General features: G+C 44.7%; 1 protein-coding gene across 8 annotated transcripts in view; it reads right to left on the minus strand.

The window, feature by feature from the left end:
• Positions 1-23,326, minus strand: part of AKAP13 (A-kinase anchoring protein 13) — a 258,664-nt gene extending 235,338 nt beyond the window's left edge. For all 8 annotated transcript variants that reach the window (XM_036278132.1, XM_036278131.1, XM_036278130.1 and 5 more), the window contains exon 1: positions 23,182-23,326. The gene's annotated coding sequence lies outside the window, so the exon portion shown is untranslated. The remainder of the gene's footprint in view (positions 1-23,181) is intronic.
• Positions 23,327-23,749: the final 423 nt, after the last annotated feature.

A 23,749-nucleotide genomic window follows, 5' to 3' on the forward strand; every position in this document is an offset into this window, starting at 1 on the left:
TTCCCACTAAGGGCACGTACCTCGGTTGCAGTTTGTCCCCGGCCCTGGTTGGTCGTGCGGGTGGCAGCCACTCGATGTGTCCCTTTCACATCGATGTTTCTCTCTCTCTTCCGCTCTCTCCCTCCCGCTCTATCTGAACAAAAAATGGGAAAATGTCCTCAGGTGAGGATAAAAAATAAATAAATAATCTTCCCAGTAACAGCTACAACTACAGATGAAATCTAACATCATGCTGTACACAGTAGCCATTGTTTATTTCCAGTTTACACACACGAGAACTGCGGCTCGGAAAAGGCTCAATCTCTAGTCCAACATCACAAAAACTAGTTAAGAAAGAGCAGGACCTGAACCCACACTCACGAAACCACAGTGCTGTGGGTGCCTCAGGCAGGTCCCCTCACTGCAGGGAGTCAGGCACACTAACAAAGGGAATCACTCCGCCATTAAAGAGCACGCAGTCTTAACAGAAGACCTGGAAAAACAGTTGTTCCAGTCACCCTCCTTTTGTTTTCAAAGTATTCTACAAAGAGTATTATAAGCAACATACATAATCCTTCCTTCCAGAGATACCCAAACTTTCATTCTGTCCTAAAAGCTATTCTGTTCCCAAAACCTGGAAATGCTCACAGTTCACAACAAAAGAACCTTGGCTCTGCCCAGTGAGAATGACTGCCCCGGGTTCTAGATCCTATTCTTTTTTTTTTTTTTTGGTACGTGCCCCTAGTGGGAACCGAACCCAGGCCTCTCTGGTCCGCAGGCCGACGCTCCAACCACTGAGCCAAACCAGCCAGGGCTAGATCCTATTCTTATGAGCTATACAGCTTATACAAGTATCCTAGCTCACTGAGACCTCAGATTTCTTAACTGAAACATGGATAGGACAGTGAATAAACAGCATCCAACTTATAGGAAGCACTCAATAAATCGGAAGTTTCCTTCATCTCGTCCGAACTGTACCAGAATTTTGTCTCCAATTTCTGCATCCACACTATACTAGAATTCCAATAACTACACCGGTTCCCTGTACAATCAAGATGAAAATCATAGATTCTTGTCAAACTCTCAGGTTTTGTGGCTACAAAGTTCACAACCAAAATTAATAAAGTTGGCTGGCAGCCAAACCAGACTAGAATCTGGGTCCTTTTAACTACCCAGGTTGAAACTCTGAATCAAGGGCACGTATCTTTCAGGAGAGTATCAGTAGAGACAGCAAACACCAAGATAAGAGGTTTGAATTGGGCCCTGGCCAGTTGACTGGAGCACTGACCCATACACCAAAAGGTAGCAGGTTCAATTCCCAGTCAGGGCATATACCCAGGTTGTGGGTTCAATCCCCAGTCAGAGCGTGGGAGGCAAACAATCGATGTCTTTCTTTCCCTAAAAAAAAAAGTTTGAATTGGTTTAAAATTTGACACATACATTCATAAGCCCTAGGTTTTCCCCATGTCATGTTAGGAAACCCTATGATGACGCTTGAAGGAAACACAAAGGAGACCTTACACAATGGCAAAGCAGACTCACCAGTGTGTCATAAGGTACAGCATTCTAGATACAATTATTTTAAGAAGCCATTGCCACACAGGTCCTGCTACATAACCCCACGTAAGGTTACCAAGAACGTGCAAAGGGGTAACAATCGCAGGAAGCAGGCATGCGCAAGGGGGGCAAGCAGAACTTCAAAGATAAGTAACATCTTGTCCAGCAAAAGCCAATTAAACATTGACTGGCGTTGCAACACAGCCACAATCTAACCACCATTCACTCATTAAATATGACTGACTCCCTACTACTGCAGGGGTCTAGGTGTCAGGGAAAGGTGGGACACTAGCCCGGTCAAGGGAATAGACATAACATCAAGTTTACAAAACAGGACAGAGCCCTGGCCGGTTTGGCTCAGCGGTTAGAGCATCGGCCTGTGGTCCGGAGAGACCCGGGTTCGGTTCCCGCTAAGGGCATGTACCTCAGTTGCAGTTTGTCCCCGGCCCTGGTTGGGTCGTGCGGGTGGCAGCCACTTGAGGTGTTCCTTTCACATCGATGTTTCTCTCTCTCTCTCCCCCTCCCACTCTATCTGAATAAAATATCAAAAAATAAAAAAAATAAAAAAAACAAAAAAAACAAAACAGGACAGAAAGCAGTATACCAAAGAAGGCTTGAGAAGTCAGAAAGAGAGATTAAACACAACTGTAAGAATAAAGGAAGGTTTAATAGAAAACATCCTTCAAGGCTCATATCAAAATCCACATCAGCCCGGCTGGTGTGGCTCAGTGGTTGAGCATCGACCCAGGCACCAAGAGGTCACCGGTTTGATTCCCGGTCAGGGCACATGCCCAGGTTGTGGGCCTGATCCCCAGTGGGGGGCGTGCAGGAGGCGGCCAACTGATGTTCTCTCTCATCGATGTTTCTCTCTCTCCCGCTCCCTTCCTCTCTCTAAAATCAATAAAGAAAAAAAACCTACATCGAATCTGGACAGGCAGAGATGGGAAGGAACATTCTCTATGTCCCCGAAGTCCAACCTCAACAGTGGCATGCAAAGTGCTCAATACGCTCATTTCTCAAATGCATGAATGGGAAAGGCACCTGTCAGAATAGGAACAGTTTGAAAGGCATGTCAGGACCAAACTGGCAGGCCTTCCTCAGATTTTACTCCGTGGGCAGCGAGGAACTACTACTGTTTACACAGGTGGTGATATGAGCACAGCTGTGCTTCTGAATGAATAACAGGGCAGAACGAAATGGATGATAGCTGAAAAAGAAACGTTGCCACGTGATATCTGTTTACCATCACTGCCTTTATCTGCACCCCAAGTAATTGTGCTTCATTCTTGGCCAGTCCCTCTCCGTAGCAATCTATTGCACTAATGATTACTGATGATGCGGTAACATCAGGATAGGTTAGATTATGCTATGGGAGCAACCAGAAGGCATCAGAAACTGAACACAATCGAGTTATTTCTCACTCATTCCAAGATCGCCATGGCTCCAGGCAACGCTAGGGGAGTTGTCCTTCATGCCTTGCAGCTCAGTTCTTCAACCTGTTTTAACTGTGTGGGGCCAGCCCAATAGTAGGGAAAGGGAAGGAAGTTCACATCAGCTTGTAAAGGCTTCTACCAAGAGTAATACGTCACTTCTGCTCCCATTTCTTTTTTTTTTTAATCCTCACCCGAGGACATTTTTCCATTTTTTGTTCAGGTAGAGTGGGAGGGAGAGAGAGGGAGAGAGAGAGAGAGAAACATCGATGTGAAAGGGACACATCGAGTGGCTGCCACCTGCACGACTGACCAGAGCAGGGGACAAACTGCAACCGAGGTACGTGCCCTTAGCAGGAACCGAACCCGGGTCTCTCTGGACCGCAGGCCGACGCTCTAAACGCTGAGCCAAACCGGCCAGGGCTCTGCTCCCATTTCATTGGCTAGAGCAAGTCACATGGCCATATCAACCTGAAAGAGGCTGAGAAATGGACCCTTAACTGCGTGAGAACGAAACCATGCCACGGGCACGGATACCCATCAAAACGTGACGTCTTCACGATGCCCAGTGATAAACTATTACGTTTTGAAGGGAAAACGTGCAGTTTCTATGCAACTAAGTTAACACTACAGTACATTTGTTCTTGAGGCATCAAAATGATCAGCGAATTTCCCAGGTAGCATTATAAATACCATGAATCTCACACTAATTATGAAACAATCTAATCTACATGTGTTCACTGACACTAAAGAATTCAGCATCATCTGCTGTAGTTTTAGGAATAATTTCCATGCTTTTAGAAAACCACAAAGACTAATTCATCCTGCTCTAATCTGATAAATTCCTCATTTATTCCTTATGTGTAAGGATGTAACGGATAAGAAATATACATACAGTCTGATCAAATCATTTCTGTCCTTGGCATAAACCAAGCATTTAAGAACAATGAAAGGTGCCAATTACTTATATTAGCAAATGTCACTAATGGGAAACCTGAGTAGTAAGGCTTCTATCTCCTTCAAGCTGAGAAACCCCTGTAAATTTAACAGAAGAACATACACATTTTAGAAATGCAATCCAAGGGGATGTAAAGGAAATGTAGTCAATAATATTGTAATAACTCTGTACGGTGCCAGGTGGGTACGGAAATATCAGGGGAATGCTTTGTAAAGTAAATGCTGAACCACTATGCTGTACACCTGAACCTAATACAAAATAACATTGAATATAAACTGTGGCAGGAAAAAAATGTTAATGTTTGCACAAAGCAAAAAAAATATATGTAGGTAGGTAGGTAGGTAGGAAGGAAGGAAGGAAGGAAGGAAGGAAGGAAGGAAGGAAGGAAGGAAGGAAGGAAGGAAGGCAGGCAGGCAGGCAATCCTAATTTCCAACCCCAGCTCTAACACTAACTAGCTTTGGGAGCTGGCCAGCTTACAGAATTTCTCTAAGCTCAACTTCCTCATCTACATAGCAGTACAGTTAGCCCCAGTTACTTCACAAGCCCATCCCAGAGTTAAATGAGACACCATATACAAAATGCTCCCAGGCAGATGCTCAAAAAAGTGGCCTATGGTATAGATATGTTTTGATAAGCAAGGAACACAATTTCCTTTACCTTTCTATGAAGAGAGGTAAAAGAGCTTTAATTTCTCATTGTTTGGCTGAGAAGTAGCTCAGACGCAGTTGACATCAGGACACAGCCGTTAATCGACCACAATCATCCATAGTACTGGACAGCTGCTTCACAAATAAGACAATATTTCCCTAACCCTGAGAGAATTACACCAGAAACGAAGACAACAGGTGAGTATTCATTAACACCAAATCTTAGCATCAGAAGGCAATTTGAAGATATTTCAGTCTAGCCCTGGCTCCGTGGTTAAAGCAACAGCCTGTGCACCAAAGGGTCTCAGGTTTGACTCCCAGACAAGGGCATGTACCTGGGTTGCAGGTTTGATCCCAGGCCCCAGTAGGAGCCAGTGCTGATGTCTGTCTGTCTCTCTCTCTCTCTCTCCCTTTCCCTCCCTCCCACTCTCTCTTAAAATCAATTAAAAAAAAAAAAAAAATCCTTGGGTGAGGATTACCCAAAAAAAAAAAAAAAAAGATATTTCAGTTTAGATGTTTCCAAACTGATGTCTGGCCACGGGACTCTTCTTCAAAGAAAATATTGCAGGAAACCCACAAAAGTAAAATAGAAAAAAGTGAAGCTACTCTGAGGGGGACAACTTGGTCCCTTCCTCGTGCCCTCCCTAACCCCTCTTTGCACCCTGATGTCATTCTAACAAACCTCAGCTTGAGAACACGTGGCGGGGGAAAAACTAAGCAAAACAAAAATAATAGATGCACTTCACTTTTAATGGCAGAAATTACTTGCTCAAGGTTGTTAACAGCAAACTAAGTCTAGAACCCAAACCTACCGAATCCTACCCTATGTCTGACCACCAACAATCAAGTTTTTCTCAGCTATAGAAGGCTGACCATCAAAATTTATCCTCACCATTTTTAGCACAGTGAGTGTCAACTCTCCCAATTTCTAACCGGGCATCCTTACTTTCTTTTTCCTGTCTTATTATTTTCTTATTACTCATTCTCTTATTACTGTGTTCCCCAAATGTGTCTCAGAACAACTGCAGTGAAACATTTAACTAACTTCTGACTGATTTACCAAGCCTCAGGTTTATGCCCAGACCCGTAAGACAGGAAAGAGAAAGGAAGGAGACTCAGAGAGAAAATTCTCTGAGACGTTAGCTGCTGAAATCCTAGATCCTGTCTCACCTGCTAAATGTTACCACTCCATTTTCTGTATCTCCAAAAAGGGCAATCTCTCAAGAGAATGCTGGGATCAAAATGACCAGCTTCTGGGGCAAACACATCATAGTTCAAGTTACCAGGGGGACGAGACCGTACGAAAACAGGATGGCACACTTCTGAGGTTCAGGTCCAAATAATGGGGCTGTAACAGGAAAAATAAACAAATAAAAGTGCTCACTTGACCTCCCCCCCAAAAAAGAGCTCACCGGCTTTCCAAAACACAAGTCCTTTGGGACATCCAGAGAGGATGTCCTCAAAATTCCACCTAGAGTGCTCCTGCCCCCCAAAATACCACCCGGACACATCAGGGAAACCTGAACAGGTCCAGAACCAGGTACGTGACATAAGACACGGGAAGGTTCTGCCCTGGCTGGTTTGGCTCAGCGGTAAGAGCATCGGCCTGCAGTCCAGAGAGACCCGGGTTCGGTTCCCGCTAAGGGCATGTACCTCGGTTGCAGTTTGTCCCCGGCCCTGGTTGGTCGTGCAGGAGGCAGCCACTCAATGTGTCCCTTTCACATCGATGTTTCTCTCTCTCTCTCTCTCTTCCTCTCCCTCCCTTCCACTCTATCTGAACAAAATATGAAAAAATGTCCTCGGGTGAGGATGAAAAAAAAAAGAAACGGGAAGGTTGCAAGAGGACCAAAGAAGTCCCCCCACAATTGAATAACCATCCACACGGTCCAGGACATTATTATAGTCATCATAAATCAGTTCCTCTACTGCTAGTGATATGATTTATGTACTAAATTAACCAGCTCTCTCTGTAACCGCGAACAGGCTGAAAATCTCAAGAACAGAGACACTATGGTGTGTTAACAACTGTCTGATTTATAATTTGCTGTGCAATCAACTCTTCCTACCTACAGTACGGAGTCTCGACAAACTAACCTAATAGAAAATCACTGATTATCTCAGATGAGACCAATTAGCTCACCTTTATCTCACAGAAAAAATGCTTGACTGCATTAATAAGGCAGGAGCACAGTCCAATATTTAATTTGCTTCTTTTCTTGGTGATTTACACCATAATGTCAACACATGACTGTAATCTGGGGAACACATATGGATTATACATGGTCATAACTAAATTAAATGTAACATTAACTTAGAAAGCTTCCGATATGCATCTGTATATGGGAGAGAATGGCCACCGATCACCTCTCATAGAGCACTCTGTGTAGGAGGGGACCTCATCATCTCTATAAATCTTATCTCTTCCCTGTTGCTGGTTAATGTGGACTGATACAAGGAGCAAAGGAAAGAGTATGACATCAGTGATTCTATTTGAAAATTTCCTCCATGTGCCTTTTAACATTAAAACCCAGTCTTAGCCTGGCCGGTGTGGCTCAGGGGTTGAGCGTCGACCCAGGCACCAAGAGGTCACCGGTTCGATTCCCGGTCAGGGCACATGCCCAGGTTGCGGGTCCGATCCCCAGTGGGGGGCACGCACGAGGCGGCCCATCGATGTTCTCTCTCATCAATGTTTCTCTCTCTCTCCCTCTCCCCTCCTTTCTCTCTCAAATCAATAAAGAAAAAATATTTTAAAAAAGAATCTTAGATTCTAAACTCTCAGTGCTTAAGAGCAGTGACCATGTTTCATGAAATTCTTCCTATTATTTTAGAAATACAGAGTTCTTGACTTTGTCCTTGGTGGCCAGTAATCTAGCAACTTTACCAGGAATTCCAATACAGCATTTAAAGATTCCTTTTTGAATGTTTGATTTTCTAAAAAGATGCTTTCGTAAAGGTTTTGGAGAAATGGTAAAGAGGCACTCATTCTTTGCCGGTGGAAGTGTAAAGTACATATGTATCTGCTTCTGTAGTAACTCAGCAGTTATCTATGAAAAGTTGCTGAAATGTACAAGTGCCTCTGCCCTGCACTTCCATTTCCACGAGAAAGAGGCCAACCAGGACACAAAGATCACGTACACGGTTGTTCCTCAGAGCAATGTTTATGACAGAAAAGGATGGAAGAAGGGAAGAAGGAAGAAAAAGAAAGAAAAACGCGGCTCAAATATTCAAAGAAGAAGAAAATTAGTGAACTGAAGGTGAGTCTAAATCCACTAAATGAAATACTACATAGCCATTAATATAATTATGTAGGTTACTTGAGAGCATAAAAAAGTATATTCGTGAGCCCTGCCGGTGCTCAGTGCTCAGAGCATCGGCCCATGGACTGAAGAGTCTCGAGTTTGATTCCCAATCAAAGGTACATACCTCGGTTGCAGATTTGATCCCTGGCCCTGGTTTGGGTCATGCAGGAGGAGGCCGGTAGACGTGTCTCTCTCCCATCAATGTTTCTCTCTCCCTCCCACTCAATCATAAAAAAAAAAAAAAAAAAAATCAGCTCTAGCCGGTTTGGCTCAGCAGTTAGAGCATTGGCCTGCGGTCCAGAGAGACCCGGGTTCGGTTCCTGATAAAAGCATGTACCTCGGTTGCAGTTTGTCCCCGGCCCTGATTGGTCGTGCGGGTGGCAGCCACTCGATGTGTCCCTTTCACGTCGATGTGTCTCTCTCTCTCTGTTCCTCTCTCTCCCTCCCACTCTACCTGAACAAAAAATGGAAAACAAACAAACAAACAAAAAATCAGTGTTCGGAAAAGAATCCTCAGGTGAGGATTTTTTTAAAAACTATAGTCAAGAAATGTTTTATAATTTCACACTCAAGAGTATGTAGAATATAATCACATATGGCATATATATGTGTACACACACACAGATGCTCTCTACAAATTTTCAAGTTTGGAAACAGAAACAATATTGTACCAAAAAAAAAATTTTCGGTGGTGTCATTTATTCATATGTGCACTTTCGTTTTATTTGTAATTGCTGTATTTCTAGAGTGACTGTACATTACTGTTATTAAAAATGACCAATGTCTTTCATGAGTCATGAAAACTACCTGATGATGTCTAAGAATAAAAGCTGACACAGCAGAAAGTTAACCATAAAAAGAAATCTACTTGCAAACTCAAAGTTACATGAAGTTCTACAAAAATCAGAGTTCACAGTGGATGTCCCTGACATAATTGCTTATTTCAACTCTTGCTAGAAATGTTCTTGATGGATGTAAAAAAAAAAAGCTCAGGCCCTAGAGTCAGACCCATGTTCAAGTTCCAGTTGTGCCACATACTAACTGTGAGACCCTGAGGAAGTCAGCTGGTCTCGGGGTCTCAGTCTCCTCATCCATAAAATATGGATACTAACAGACCCGCCCCCCTTCGAGTTCTGTGAGCATTGAAATGAAATAAGGGCATGGAGAACATACAGAACGGGTAATTTGATGGCAATCGTTACAATTATTATTGTCACCATCATATTAATCAAGAAACAAAATCGTCAAGTGCCTCCAGGGCAGTGACCGTGTCTTATTCGGGTTCATCCCTGGCTCCCTGGCACCCACCACTGGGCCTGTTTGCTGGGTGAAGTACTGAAATTAACCAAGCTCCTTGCGCCTCAATTTCCTTTTCTGGCAAAACACCCTGCAGAGGTGAGAACTGATCAACATAAGCCACTTCGCTCAATCAGTGAGCCTAAGACACTTCGACATTTATAGGTCCCCAATAAATGACAGTGGTTATGTCAGTGAACTTGGCCCCGTAGATTTCAACAGGCATCAGCGGCTAAAGGGAGAGAATAGTTATAATATTTCCTCTGCTTTTCCTTTACTATGTGGGTCCTGAGGTATCACACAGACGAACCATGACTTTTATTTGGACTCAGGTAAGAAAACTCTCCATTGGCCTGGCCGGTTTGGCTCAGCGGTTAGAGCGTCAGCCTGCGGTCCACAGAGACCCAGGTTCGGTTCCCACTAAGGGCACGTACCTCAGTTGCGGTTTGTCCCCGGCCCTGGTTGGGCCGTGAGGGTGGCAGCCACTCAATGTGTCCCTTTCACGTCGATGTTTCTCTCTCTCTCTCTCTCCCTCCCACTCTATCTGAACAAATATGGAAAAACATGTCCTCGGGTGAGAATAAAAAATAAAAAAAGGAAAACTCTCCATTTATGGGCACAGACCCTCGTGAGCTAACTATTTAAGCAGTGATCACAGCACTTTTGGCAAAGCAGCCAAAATAGTACTTAACGCAGAGAGGGGGAAACAGTGTGGTATTTCAGAGAATCCATGAGCTTAGGACATAATATATACAGATGGAGCCATGAAAGTCAGTAGATCAATTGTTCTTGGGCTTCGAATGAAAGATGATCTGATAAGGAAGCAACACTTTTTATATACATTTGCCAAATCATTAAGGAAACACCAAATTCATAAAGGTCTTCAATTACCTTCAATTACATTTTAAAAGGAAAAACAGGTCCTCAGGGGGAAAAAATAAATCACCAAATTCTATGGAGGGAGATGGAAAAAAACAAAAAAACAAAAAACTACTCACATGAAACAAACAGTAACTTTTTTTCCTATTTATGAAATTTTTTATTACTCTAAGTCAAACCATAATTTTTTAATAAATCACAACATTCTTGTACTAGTATTTAAGACAAACAGCCATCTGAAAAATAAGAAACAAAAAAACCTAACATACGGGAAAAGAACTCAAAAACTGCATAGATCAGTAATTTGTGCAGAGCTCTGTTTAATTTTCCATGTCTAATTTGACAGAAATCTCAGATTTCATACAAAAGTGCTTAATATAAGGTTTATGGTCCTATTCACGTAATGATTCTGTTGAAGGGAAAAAGGGCTACTCAGCACTCATGCGCTGAGTTAAAGTTGTCTGTTCCGTATCCTGGAAATAAACCAAGCAATGGAGAGAGACATTCCACGGTTTACAGTATTATACACTGGAGTAAAAATGCCATATAAAAATGCCACATTGAGAAGATAATAGTTTGGTAGTGACTTTCAAGACAACAAGAATAAGTGTATTAAACTTGAGCAGGAGTAAATTTTATCAAACATGAATTACATCTCAATGAAACTGTTATTTTAAAAAATGACATATGCAGAGAATGGCAAAATCTTACTAATTTGCAACTGACTGAGGTTCCCCCCACCCCTTCATCTCTTTCTAAAATTTAAAAAAAAAAGAACAGCCCTGGCTGGTTTTCTCAGTGGTTAGAGCATCAGCCCGAGGACCGAACAGTCACTGGTTCAATTCCAGCCAAGGGCATGTACCTCGGTTGTGGTTTGTCCCCAGCCCCCCTAGTCAGGGTCCTGTAGGGGACAACCAATCCACGTGTCTCTCTCTCAAGTCAATGTCCTCCCCCGCCATTCTATCTGAAGATTAACAGAAAAGTGTCCTCAGGTGAGGATTAAAACAGTAAATACAAAAGCAAAGAAAAAGAACAAATACCCATTCATGATAAAAAAAAAAATTAATTAAATATGCATGTCAAGTTCTCAGAATTCTCCTCCTTTCTGCCATCACTTACTAAGAGTTCTCTGGCAAGGTCAGTCGGACGAAGATTCATGAACAGGTCCCTGTGAATGACCGGACCACACGCAATGATAAAAAGGAACCTGCATGTCCTGTCTTAGGAAGTCACCCAGACTCAATATTTATTCAACGGTTCTATTTAGTGCTCTGTATTAGAAAGAGAAAGATGTTTCAAGTATAGCACTGTCTTTGGCAACAACAGTAAGAATATAAATCAAGTAATCCAACCGCAGTCGGGAGAAGTCACTGCAACTCTGAGGAATCCTCACTGATGTGAAAATCTCCTCTGTCCCATTTCATGTCCAAGAGCATACGTTTTATATCCTCCTCCACCCCTGTAGGGACTCAACGAAAAGTGAGTCCTTAACGTGTTATTTCACAGACCAAAAGAACTCAAGGGCAGAAGAAAAGCAGTCGCCTGCTCAATCAAGGTCACACCGTCGCTATGTGACAGAAACGCAGCTGCCATGGCTCTAGTGTCTCCTTCCAAAGCCTTTTCCAACTATACACCTTGCCAAGTAAAAGCCACTGTATTGGGAGGGCAGGGACAGGAGGTGGGATCAGGTGACAAACCAGCAAAGTATTCAGTTACAGTTACTCTCTCCCACGCCAGGAGTGGAAAAGAATTTGTCCCCCAGAAATTAGCATGTGTAATGACTGTTCATTTGCCAGAGTCTCTGTGCAGATCACCTTCTGACCCTCAAAACCTCCGTGTGAATGAATGAAGGACAATTCACATGGAAGGGACCACAGACAAGAAAGCTGCAATACTGAATCAACAGGTCTTTCCCCGACTATCCTGAACCCGGTTCGCCTTTCGTTCAGTCCACACAACTGCATCCCCTTTGCTTTAAAAAGATGCACACTCCAGCCCTGGCCGGTTTGGCTCAGCGGTTAGAGCGTCGGCCTGCAGTCCAGAGAGACCCGGGTTCGGTTCCCGCTAAGGGCACGTACCTCGGTTGCGGTTTGTCCCCGGCCCTGGTTGGTCGTGCAGGTGGCAGCCACTCGATGTGTCCCTTTCACATCGATGTTTCTCTCTCTCTCTTCCTCTCCCTCCCTCCCACTCTGTCTGAACAAAAAATGAAAAATGTCCTCGGGTGAGGATAAAAAAAAAAAAAAGATGCACACTCCAAAAAATACCAACATGCCTGATGTGAGCTAGACTGGGCACAAAGCTGGAGGCTGAAGACATTTAAGCCTGGCCGGTGTGGCTCAGTGGTTGAGGGTGACCCATGCACCAAGAGGTCGCCAGTTCGATTCCTGGTCAGGGCACGTGCCCAGGTTGTGGGCTGGGTCCCCAGTGTGGTGCATGCTGGAGGGGGCCAGTTGATGTTTCTCTCTCTCTCTCCCGCTCCCTTCCTCTCTCTAAAATCAATAAAGAAAAAAATAAAGTAAAAAGAAAGATATTTACTATTGGACGGTGAATACCTGCATTTTTCTCACCGAAGACTTGCTCCTTATCCCCCTGAAACGTCAGTATTGCTAAAATAAACCCAAAAAACTGGTTTTTCAACTTCCAAAATAGGTTAAACATGAACTCATTAACTGTGTGCAAAAACACTTTGAGGATGTGAAAGTGTGTGCATGTTAATTATTAAAGTTGATCACAAGGCTCCTGCGTGTGAAAACAGTCCTGCATTGGCAAACTTCTGCTACTTTCAAGGCACGAACACAGCGGTCCTGCAGGTTTTTAAGAATTCCAGGAAAAGTTTAAGGGCAAACCACAATGATCTTCTATTTACAACAAGAACAAGCTGGAATTTTAAACTGGATGTGTGGGATATAATTATATCAGTGAGAAAAAAATGTGACTTGCCCAGCTGGTGTGGCTCAGTGGTTGAGCGTCAACCCATGCACCAGGAGGTCGCCGGTCCGACTCCGGGTCAGGGCACATGCCCAGGTTGTGGGTCTGATCCCCAGTGGGGGGCATGCAGGAGGCGGCCAATTGATGTTCTCTCTCATCAATGTTTCTATCTCTCTCTCCATCTCCCTTCCTCTTTCTCTAAAGTCAATAAAGAGAGAGAGAGGAAAAAAAAGATCTCTCTAGACTGGGAAAGTCTTTTAAACGCACACTATCCTATGCTCTAAGACAGCACCATTTTAGCAGAAGGACCCAGGCAAAAGCTTGGTCATTCCTGTCCCCTGACTTTAATCCTCAAACAGAGAGAGCACCTCAGCCAGGCCCCAAGGCCTCATGTGACCAAATAAACAATTAGAACTCCACTTCTCAACTCTCGTTGCCACATTTTTTTCCTAAATAACTCCCCAACCTCCAAGGTCACATCCGAGTTCCCTGGTATTCTGGGCCCCGGCACTCTGTACACAAAGTGTGCAAGAGGCAAAAACACAACCAAAACCTTTCTCCCACCTTATAAAACGTAACCAATTAGTTCCACGCCATGCCACCTGGACCGTCCTTTCCCACTCCAGAAACATACCTACTTTAGACAGGGCAGAAATCAACTGGCAAAGTAGGTGAGCTGTTTACAGATACCATTTCAAAGTATACTAAGTATTCTTAGAAGCGACTCATAGATAACAGAAAATGTCAAATTTGCAAAAAGCTGCTGTCATTCTCACCACCTTTGTCACAGTCGTCACCTGGGGAAAGGAATACATCTAAAAATCTAAGTTTATGCTGATGGTGAATTCAGATTTAGGAAAAAATTCATGCTCAGTTCAATTTATCTGCAGTGATCAGCCTGTCGCAATCCCAATGCAAAACGATGTCCCCTTTGAACCAAATGGCGTCACATCTGGGGGAGGGGGGGAGGGGGGGAGGACGACATGCCCTAACGGTTTTCCTAGGAGCTGTTAATGGACTCATAACAAAACCACCCACACTCTTAACTGGATTCCCCTGTGCCCAAGGTTCAACCTTTCAAAACAGACCCTAGTCAAAGACCTACCTATAGAAAGAAATGGGGTCAGCAACCACAGCACACGAAACTCATCAGCCCAGAAACTCACCAACTAAGCAGATTCTCTAAAAATACGAACTCCCTTTATGAAAAATAAGGTTCAAGAAAAGTATAAATGCTGCAGAATATTTAGAAGATCAAAAACTACCCTACTACCATTTCACACCTCAAACATAACTGAAGTTAACATTTTGCAATAGGCCCCTATTGTACAAGCATGTGAGACAATCCCGCATCGCGTTGAAAATCAGATGTCCGCCCGGCTGGTGTGGCTCACTGGACTGAGCATCCTCCCATGGACTGAGAGGTCCCGGTTCGATTCCCGGTCAGGTCACATGCCGGGTTGCGGGCTCGATCCCCAGTAAGGGGCGTGCAGGAGGTGCCAATGGCTGTATCTCTCACATCAATGTTTCCATCTCTCTCTCTTCCTCTAGAAAATTCCATACCAACATAAATAAATGAATAAAAATCGGATATCCTTAGAGACTGGAAATACACAGCACGTTTCATTAATAATATTTTATCGTGCTCAGAGGAGACACGTTTTCAGCCTGAGTGGAGTCCTACCTCACTCTGCTATAATATATAAGGTATTGTTTGTGGTCACTAACCCCTTCATTCATATCTAATCCTCCTTAGTTTTATCCAGATGTTGCTTACGACTGTCGTTATTACCACTAGCTACCTTGCCATGTGCCCTCCTTGTGCCAAGAGCTTTACGTATCCCAAATTCCCACAATAATCTTCCCACCCACCCCCTTCTCTACCATGTTCTAATTCTTACACAGTCCAGACTTCATCCCTGAACTCTAGGTTTGCATGCTCCAATACCAACATCACAACCTGAGTCTCACAGATCAAACTCACCATGTCCAAATGAGAAACCACCATTTCTTCCTCCCTGCAAACTCACTCCTCATTTTCCCCCAAGGAGGGATCATCCACGATTCCTGTTCTTTCCTTCCAAACCTGTTTCCAATTCGTGAATAATCCTATCACTTCTATCTTCAAAGTGTGTTGATTCCAATCACCTCTCGCCACCCTAATCCAAGCCACCTTCTTCTCCAGACTGAGCTACGACTGCAAAACTCGGAACTAGTCCCTACACCCAGACACTTTTAAACCCTAAATCAGCTCCTTGCTCAAACCCATCAGTTTTCTCCCGTCTGTACGTAACAGCCTACAGACACTATATCATCTCCTACCGTTCTGTTCTCACCCCAGCCCAGCCACACGAGCCTCCCCCTCTACATGCTCACCCCAGCCCAGCCACACGAGTCTCCCCCTTTACACGCTCACCCCAGCCCAGCCACACGAGTCTCCCCCTTTACACGCTCACCCCAAGTCCTCTGCACCTGACGTTCCTGCGCTCAGACCATCCAGGGATCCTCCACTGGCCTCCCCCTCCCTTCCTTCAATCTCTGCTCAGTTCTATCTCCCAGAAACGCTTTGTTTGTCCTCCCCAATTTCTGCTGATACTTGTCATATTCTTCCCAGAATTATCACCACCAGAAACCACCACAAGTGTTCGCTCACTTGTTTCTTTCCTGCTTCCCTCGCTAGAATGTCGGCTCCTTGAAGGCAGCAACGACCCATCATCTAGAACTGTGGGCAGCGTACAGAGGGCACCCATACATGTGCTGAATAAATTAACAACCCTACATAGAACAAATGTCATATGCCCATTTTACAAAAGAGAAACCTCAACTTCAGAGACAAATAACTTATCCAAAGCCACAGAGCAAAATGTCAGCAAATACATGAGTCGGTACTCTAGCAACTGACTCATTTTGTGCCATAAAACGGAAATATATATATATATATATATATACACGCACATATACATATATATGCTAAGAAACAAGAGTGTAAAAAGGCATGTCTATATGAAAATATTAGACCACAGTGATCCCACAGGTCACCACTAGACCATTTCATATCTTTGATTAATCATACGTATGTACTATGTATGTATCTCTTCAATGAAAGATACCTACTTTTTTTTGTAATCCCCAAAGAATAAGGCTGAGCTATAGACAGCAGACATCTAACAAATGTTTCTTGGACGTTTATATCCCAAAGATTTAAAGACTCCTGTAAGGAGACTTTCAGCACCACCAATAAAATATACTCTTCCAAGGGACATCAGTTTCCAACCATGATGGAGTAAATGAATCCAGATTTATCCAGCCACCTCCCCCTCCAACCACCACAAAGTGGGTAAAATATAAGAGGCAACATCTTTTAGACACTGACAACCGGCAGAACAGGACCGCAATCCCTAATAGAAGGGCGCAGATGACATCGGTCCAACTGTACCAGCCTCCTCAGCCTGGGGGCACACATTGGACCTTGGTACAGTGAGCAGGATCCCATGCAGCACGTGACCGTCTGGGAGACTTGAGAGCCAGACAGAAGAGTGTGGGAAAAGCCAAGGAAACTAAAAACTGCAGGGTATCGGGAAGGAGAGAGTTGCATGAAGGACCCCCAGAAATCAGCACAGAGGCCTCCTTGAGTCAGACCGTGAATAGGAAGTCAGGTATACATACTGTAAAAAAAAAAAAACTCTCAACAAACTAGAAATAGAACAGAACTTCCTCAAATTAACAAAGGAAATCTATAAAAGCAAATAAACTATAAATAGCATCATATTAATGGTGAAACACTGTTCCCCCCCGGCCAATATCAGAAAAGAATGTCCTTTTTTTTCTTTTAAATTTTTTTTGTTTATTTATTTTTAGAAAGAGAGGAAGAGAGAGAGAGAGAGATCGATGAGAGAGAACATCGATTGGGAGATATCAATGAGAGAGAACATCGATTGGCCGCCCCCTGCATGCCCCCCACTGGGGATCGGGCCCACAACCTGTGCGTGTGTCCTGACTGGGAATCAAACCCGCGACCTCTTGGTGCATGGGTCAACGCTTAACCACTGAGCCACACCGGCCGGGCAAGAATGTCTTCTCTCAAAACTCCTATTCAACATCATAATGGGGCCCTTTAGCCAGTTCAATAAAGCAAGAAAAAAAAGAAGGAAAAAAGCAGGCAAACTGCAAAAGAAGACATCAAACTACAGTACCTGAATTTGCCAAAGACATTTATCTACGTAGAAAATCCCAAAGAATCTAAGAAGAGACATTTAGAACTAAAAGTTTACCAAGATGGCAAGATACAAGGTCAACATACAAATTCAATCCTATATCTATGTTCTAGCAATGAACAGTTAGAAAACTGAAATTTTAAAAGGGACATTTACAACAGCGCCAGAAAACATAAGAGAGAAACTAAAGAAATAACAATGTACTCAGTGAACCTTAATTTTACCTTCGTTAAAAAAAAATTTTAGCCCTGGCCAGTTTGGCTCAGCGGTTGAGCATCGACCCATGCACCAAGGGGTCGCTGGTTCGATTCCCGGTTAGGGCACATGCCCCAGGTTGTGGGCCTGATCCCCAGTTGGGGGGCACGCAGGAGGCGGTCAATCGATGTTCTCTCTCATTGATGTTTCTCTCTCTTCCTCTCTCTCTGTAAAAATCAATTTTAAAAAGTTTTTAAAAAAAAACAAAAATAAGGAGTAGGCCAGATTTGGCCCATGGGCCATGGTTTGAAGACCCCTAATGTAGACGAAACTACAGTGACAGAAAGCAGAACATGGCTGCCCATGGTAAGGCAGGCGATGGGGTGAGGGTTGTGGGGAGAGACCACCTGGAGAGTGGCCCAGGTCACTTTCTGGAGTGATAAAAATGCTACATTGACTGTTACATGCATGGATGCATTTGACAAAACTCATCAAACTCTATATATTTATTATACGTATATAAACAATATCTCCATAAACTTGATTTTTAAAAGGTACTCTTTCAAGCTGACAGTATCATATTGCCTTTGGAGTCGGAATAATCTGAGTTCAAATTTTAACACCATAGTTTAATAGCTATGTGACCACTGTCAAATCACTTTTGAGTCCGTTCCTTCATTCTTAAACGTGGTAATAATGCTTGTCGCATAGGTTTTTAAAAAAACTAATAATAAATGTAGGTAAGATACAAAGTATAACATCTAGCACAAAAGGGGCACACTCCTGATTTGAGTAAACCAATTTAAAAATATTAATAATTTAAGAAAATGACTAAAGCTTAGAAAACTACACTATCTTCTTTTGTACTCTCTCTTTTTTTTTTTTATCCTCACCCGAGGACCTTGTTTTCCATTTTTTGTTCAGATAAGAGTGGGGAGGGGGAGAGAGAAACATCAACGTGAAAGGGACACATCGAGTGGCCGCCACCCGCACAACCAACCAGGGTCGGGGACAAACTGCAACCGAGGCACATGACCTTAACAGGGACCAAACCCGGGTCTCTCTGGACCGCAGGCCAACGCTCTAACCGCTGAGCCAAACCGGCCAGGGCTGTGACATACTTTCTTAATTCCTAACCATGCAGGAATAGCTGGCCATTTAGGGTAAGAGGCCATGGCCATATATGGGCTTATGGTATCATCAGAAGTCAAAACTGAGAAGGACTAATTCTCAAAGCAGAGTGCACAGAGTGAAATAAATCGTAAACCCCTCATACCTTTCCCTTCACCCCACTCCCAAACCCACATCACAAACCACTGTTATCCACCTTCCCCATCATCTTCTATGTATGTCCCAATCAACAAGACCATACACGAGAGGACATATAAATGATACAAACTTCCTTCCACTAACAATGAAACAGATTTCCTTCCTTTGCCCCGCTACAGTGGGTAAGACAGCCTGACAGTAACTGACTAAGGAGCCTCCAAGTGGACGCCTGTTCCCATCATTAATAACCAAGTCTACTCTAGTGCACTTCAGTGTTAACTTTCAAAGAGGGGGTTCTCGCCCTGGCCGGTTTGGCTCAGCGGTTAGAGCATCCGCCTGCGGTCCTGAGAGACCCGGGTTCGGTTCCCGCTAAGGGCACGTACCTCGGTTGCAGTTTGTCCCCGGCCCTGGTTGGTCGTGCGGGTGGCAGCCACTCGATGTGTCCCTTTCACATCGATGTTTCCCTCTCTCTCTCTTCCTCTCTCTCCCTCTCACTCTATCTGTACAAAAAATGGAAAAATGTCCTCGGATGAGGATTAAAAAGAAAAAAACAAACAAAAAAAAAAAACAAAGAGGGGGTTCTCAAAACTCCAAGTCTGTTCATCTAGCTTTGTCAAGGATTTTTTCCCTTCAATCTATGAGTCTGATCAAATATAATTTTTAAAGGTTCATTATTTATTATAATCCTTCCTGGTTCAAATCCTTATCTTATAAGAAAACTACAGACACCCTTATGTGTCTTTTTTTAATCCTTATTTGTAAGATACAAATAAGATATGAAATCCTTATTTTCTAAGAGAATAAATGGAAAAATGAGAGTCAATATACAAAAGACAATGTTCATTACAGGTTAATAGTTCCAGAATGTAGCTATTCCATTTGGTATTGTGGCTATTTTGAGCTGAGCTGGTATAGCTGATTAAATCACGTGCCTCCTTCCGTAAATGGTGGCACCTTGAAAAAAATGTTATCTTGAAGAGGAAGTGAGTGATTTGTTCATACCTCTGAATTGTACTAACACTATATTAACCCCCAGTCCAGTTCTATCTTAAGCGAGCTTGAGAAATGCAGTCAAAATCCATATCTATCCCTTTTCAAAACCAAGGTAAAATAAGGAAGAAAAGCTGGGACTGTCTAAATAACCATCACAAACGTTGAAAACAATCAATTTCCTAAACACTGTAAATGTACAGAGTTCTACCCAACCAAGCCACTGCAAGTTCCACTCAATGACTAACAAGTGATTCAGAAAGTAAAAGTTGTTTCTAGTAACACTCGGTTCAACTAGCACCTTTAAAAAATTGCATCTGATTGCCCTGACCAGTTTGACTCAGCGGTTCAGTGTCGGCCCGTGGACCACAGAGTCCCGGGTTCGGTTCCCGGGCACGTACCACACACACACACACAAAAATTGCATCTGATTCAGACTAAATTCTCAGGATTCCCTACTCATGAAAGAAATAGCTAACTAAACTCCTATACTCAGAAGCATCAGACTTTTAAAAATGCATTTTTAAGCCATCTACAATGTATCGAGATTACCATCATTACAGCAACCAGGGAATAGGCACCTACTTAACCACAAAATTTCGTTTATTCCTAAAAACAATGCAAGTGTGCTACTACCCCTCCCATGGTAGGTAACCCAAGCTCTGAGAAGTGAAGTGACCTGCCCAAGGTTACACTAGTCAATGGAAGTGTGGGGATTTGAACTCAAATTTACCTAGCTTCAAAGAATGTCTGTTCTGCTAAACTCTGCTAGCTCCCCATTTCACAACAGGGGAATGGGCAGAGAAGGAATCCATTTTCCCAGCAATCTTAATCGTTCCACCAAAAAAGGGAGACCATTTCTCAATCAGAACCACTTTTTGAAATCCACAGTGCACTCTTTTTTTTTTAATCCTCACCCGAGAACATTTTTCCATTTTTTGTTCAGATAGAGCGGGAGGGAGAGAGAGGTAGAGAGAGAGAGAGAGAGAGAGAGAGAGAGAAACATCGACGTGAAGGGACACATCGAGTGGCTGCCACCCGCACGACCAACCAGGGCCGGGGACAAACTGCATCCGAGGTACGTGCCCTTAGCGGGAACCGAACCCGGGTCTCTCTGTACCGCAAGCCGACGTTCCAACCGCTGAGCCAAACCGGCCAGGGCCACAGTGCACTCTTTAAACCTCACTTCTTTTCAAGAACTAACAGATGAAAAAGAAAAGTCAGACACCCTTTTAAAGTAAACTCAGTTCCATCAGAGATGAGCAAGTGAACTGTCATTTTGGACTAGCCCCCAGAGTGCACAACCACCGGCGAGTACAAAATACTTCCCCCGATTCAAACACACACTGAACACCTGCACTGTTTTAAGACTCCTTTCTAGCAAAGACCACACAAAGTAAAATAAGAAACAAGGCCCATTACAAGTCTCAAGGAGTCAGACTAGAGAAGGAGTTCATTTATACTACATAGATCGTTAGCATTAGTCAGGCAAATAAATGATGTGTGAGAAACCCTAAAACAAAAGTATGTATGACATGCTATCACAGCTCAGAGAAGGAAAGCAACTGGCCTACTTGTCACATTATGTTGTAATAGTGTTTGTTTACATTTTGTTCCTCCCTGACAACCCCTTCAATCCTGCCAACCTCCTGCCCTACCACCCCCTACACAGGCACACATAACCAAAAAGGAAAGAGAAAAGAGCAAGGGTTGTTGAGTAAAAGTGACCACCCTGTTGTAATTTACTGTTGTAGTTTAAAGGTACAATGTTTATTTTTTGTTAATATAACTGTTAAAGAAAAAAAGGACAATTCGTATGCCATTAAGACATTTTTCTTTAGCTCCGTCAGGTGAAGTTGTTTTAAAGCAAAATGAGGCCAATCAACCAGAAAAACCCAGAACACTTTCTACATTACTCACTTACCATGAGAAAATCAATCAAAGCAAATGAACACACACATACTATTTCTCAAATTTTCTTTCTTTTTCTTTTTTTTGGTTAATCCTCACCCGAGGATATTTTTCCATTGATTTTCAGTGGTAAGGAGGGAGGTGGAGGGAGAGACATCAATAGGCCGCCTCCCCAACCATCTTCATGGGGATGGAACCTGCAACCCAGGTACATGCCCCGGACCTGGAATAGAACCTGGGACCTTTTCCGCTGGCCCACACTCTAACCCCTGAGCCAAACCAGCCAGGGTAAATTTTCTCCTTAATTTAGCAGATGGCAAAGGCATGTAACACCTGATATTAACACATCCTGGTCATTTTGTTTCACTACCAATCTGGCCATTTAAGCCCGTTCCAGGTAGAGGATTTAAACAGAATTATTCTCACTTGATAAGCTAAATGAACCAAATTCAGCAGAACCATGCACTCAAAACTTCACAAGGCTGGTACTGAATGCAGTCTGCAAATCCCTAAGAGGCCAGGAAGGAATACAAGAACTGTAGCACTGATTTATCTCAGCAGATCTGAACTTCTTTACAAACTTGCAAAAAAAGAAAGAAAAAAGTCATCTCTCAAAAACAGCGGCATTTATCCTGAACTGGGCAACCCAATGTTTTCGAAAAATAGAAGCTGCTGCTTCTGAAAATAAAGAGGAATAAGAAAAAAGGAGCACACATTTCCTTTCCCTTTAGTTCTATACGCCTGAGGCAAAAAAAACTCTCAAAATAAATGTAAAAGCCGAGAATGAACAACAGAAATACAATCCAACTTTCACGGTGGATCCTAAGATAAAAGAGACGGAATCATTTTGCTCTACGAACTATTTAGAAAAAAAAAAATTTAAAACAACAAACAAACCTGTGTCTGTAACTTATTTTGAGGGATTTCCCCATATTGTTTAAAAATTCTCCACAGACCGGTTGGCTTTGGAGGAAGGGGGGAAAAAGGTGTCCGAAAGCCGTATTTACGAATAAAAAGTTCTGGCTGATCTCAAAGCGAGTCGGTGTAGAGTGGAGCCGATTGCACGGTCCCGGCGCGGGTCCCCTCGGGCCCCCGGCTCCGACCCGGAGGTCCCGGCCGCGCCCCCGGAGCAGGCGCCCGAGCGCCCCGAAGGCGGGCGCGGCCCGGCGTGTTTACCGCCCGCGTCCGCCCGGAGAGCTGCTCATCGCGTCCCCGGCACTTGCAAGCAGCCTCGGCCGGACGAGGTACCCACGGGGCCGCCCCGGCGCCCCGATCCCTGCGGAGCCGACCGGGCAAGCACGGGGCTGGGCGTCCAGACCTCGAGAGCGCGGGGGCGCCTGCGGGGACATCGCGGCGCCCGGGCGGCCGCCCCCGAGGTCGGGGTGCGGGTCCTGCACGCAGCGCCGCGGCCCCGAGCAGACAATGCGGGAGGCAGGACGGGGGGAGGAGGGGGCCCCGCCGCCGCTCATTCATCCGCCCACCCGCCCGCGCGCGCCCCCGGCCCGTCCCCGAGGCCCCGCGCCCCTCCCCCTCCCCGACCGCGCAGCAGCCGCAGGGGAGGAGCCCGCGCTCGTCGCCCGACCCCTCCTCAAATCACAAAACTTCCCCCAACTAAGTTGCACTCTCACCGTGCGGCGCCCGGGGCTCCCCCACGGGCCGACTCGGGCAGCTCCGCACCTTCGCCGCGGAGAAAAACAACGGGCGGCTGCTCCCCCGGCGGCGGCGGCTCGAGGGTGCAAAGGCGGAGGCAGGGAGCGAGAACGGCGATCTCCGCGGAGCTCCGGCTCTGCTGCTCCGGCTCCCGACGGCCCTGCGCTCAGCCCTCCACCGCGCATGCGCCACCAGGCGCTCGGCGAGGGGCGGCTACCCGGGCAGGGCGGCCACGCCTCCGAGTTCCCTCGATTGAGGGTGGAGCTAAGGGCTGTGAGCTGGGATTGCGCAGCAGGGCTGTCCGTCACGCTCCGGGAGGCCTATAGGCGGACACCTGGGCGGTGCGCTCCGGTTGCTAAGGAAAGCCGAGGCTGCAAGGCACTGATGCGCGGCGGCAAAGTGACCGAAATGGGGTGGCTGGGTGAGGCTGCTCGGGAAAATGCCCATCCGCCCTCTCCTCTCTGCCCTAACTCCGGAAGCCGCCCTTCCTCTGTGTGCGGGCACTTACCTGAGTGGTGCCACTCCCCACACATACTGGAATGATTT

Source organism: Molossus molossus, unplaced genomic scaffold (assembly GCF_014108415.1).
Source record: "Molossus molossus isolate mMolMol1 unplaced genomic scaffold, mMolMol1.p scaffold_m16_p_24, whole genome shotgun sequence".
Taxonomy (NCBI): Eukaryota; Metazoa; Chordata; class Mammalia; order Chiroptera; family Molossidae; genus Molossus; species Molossus molossus.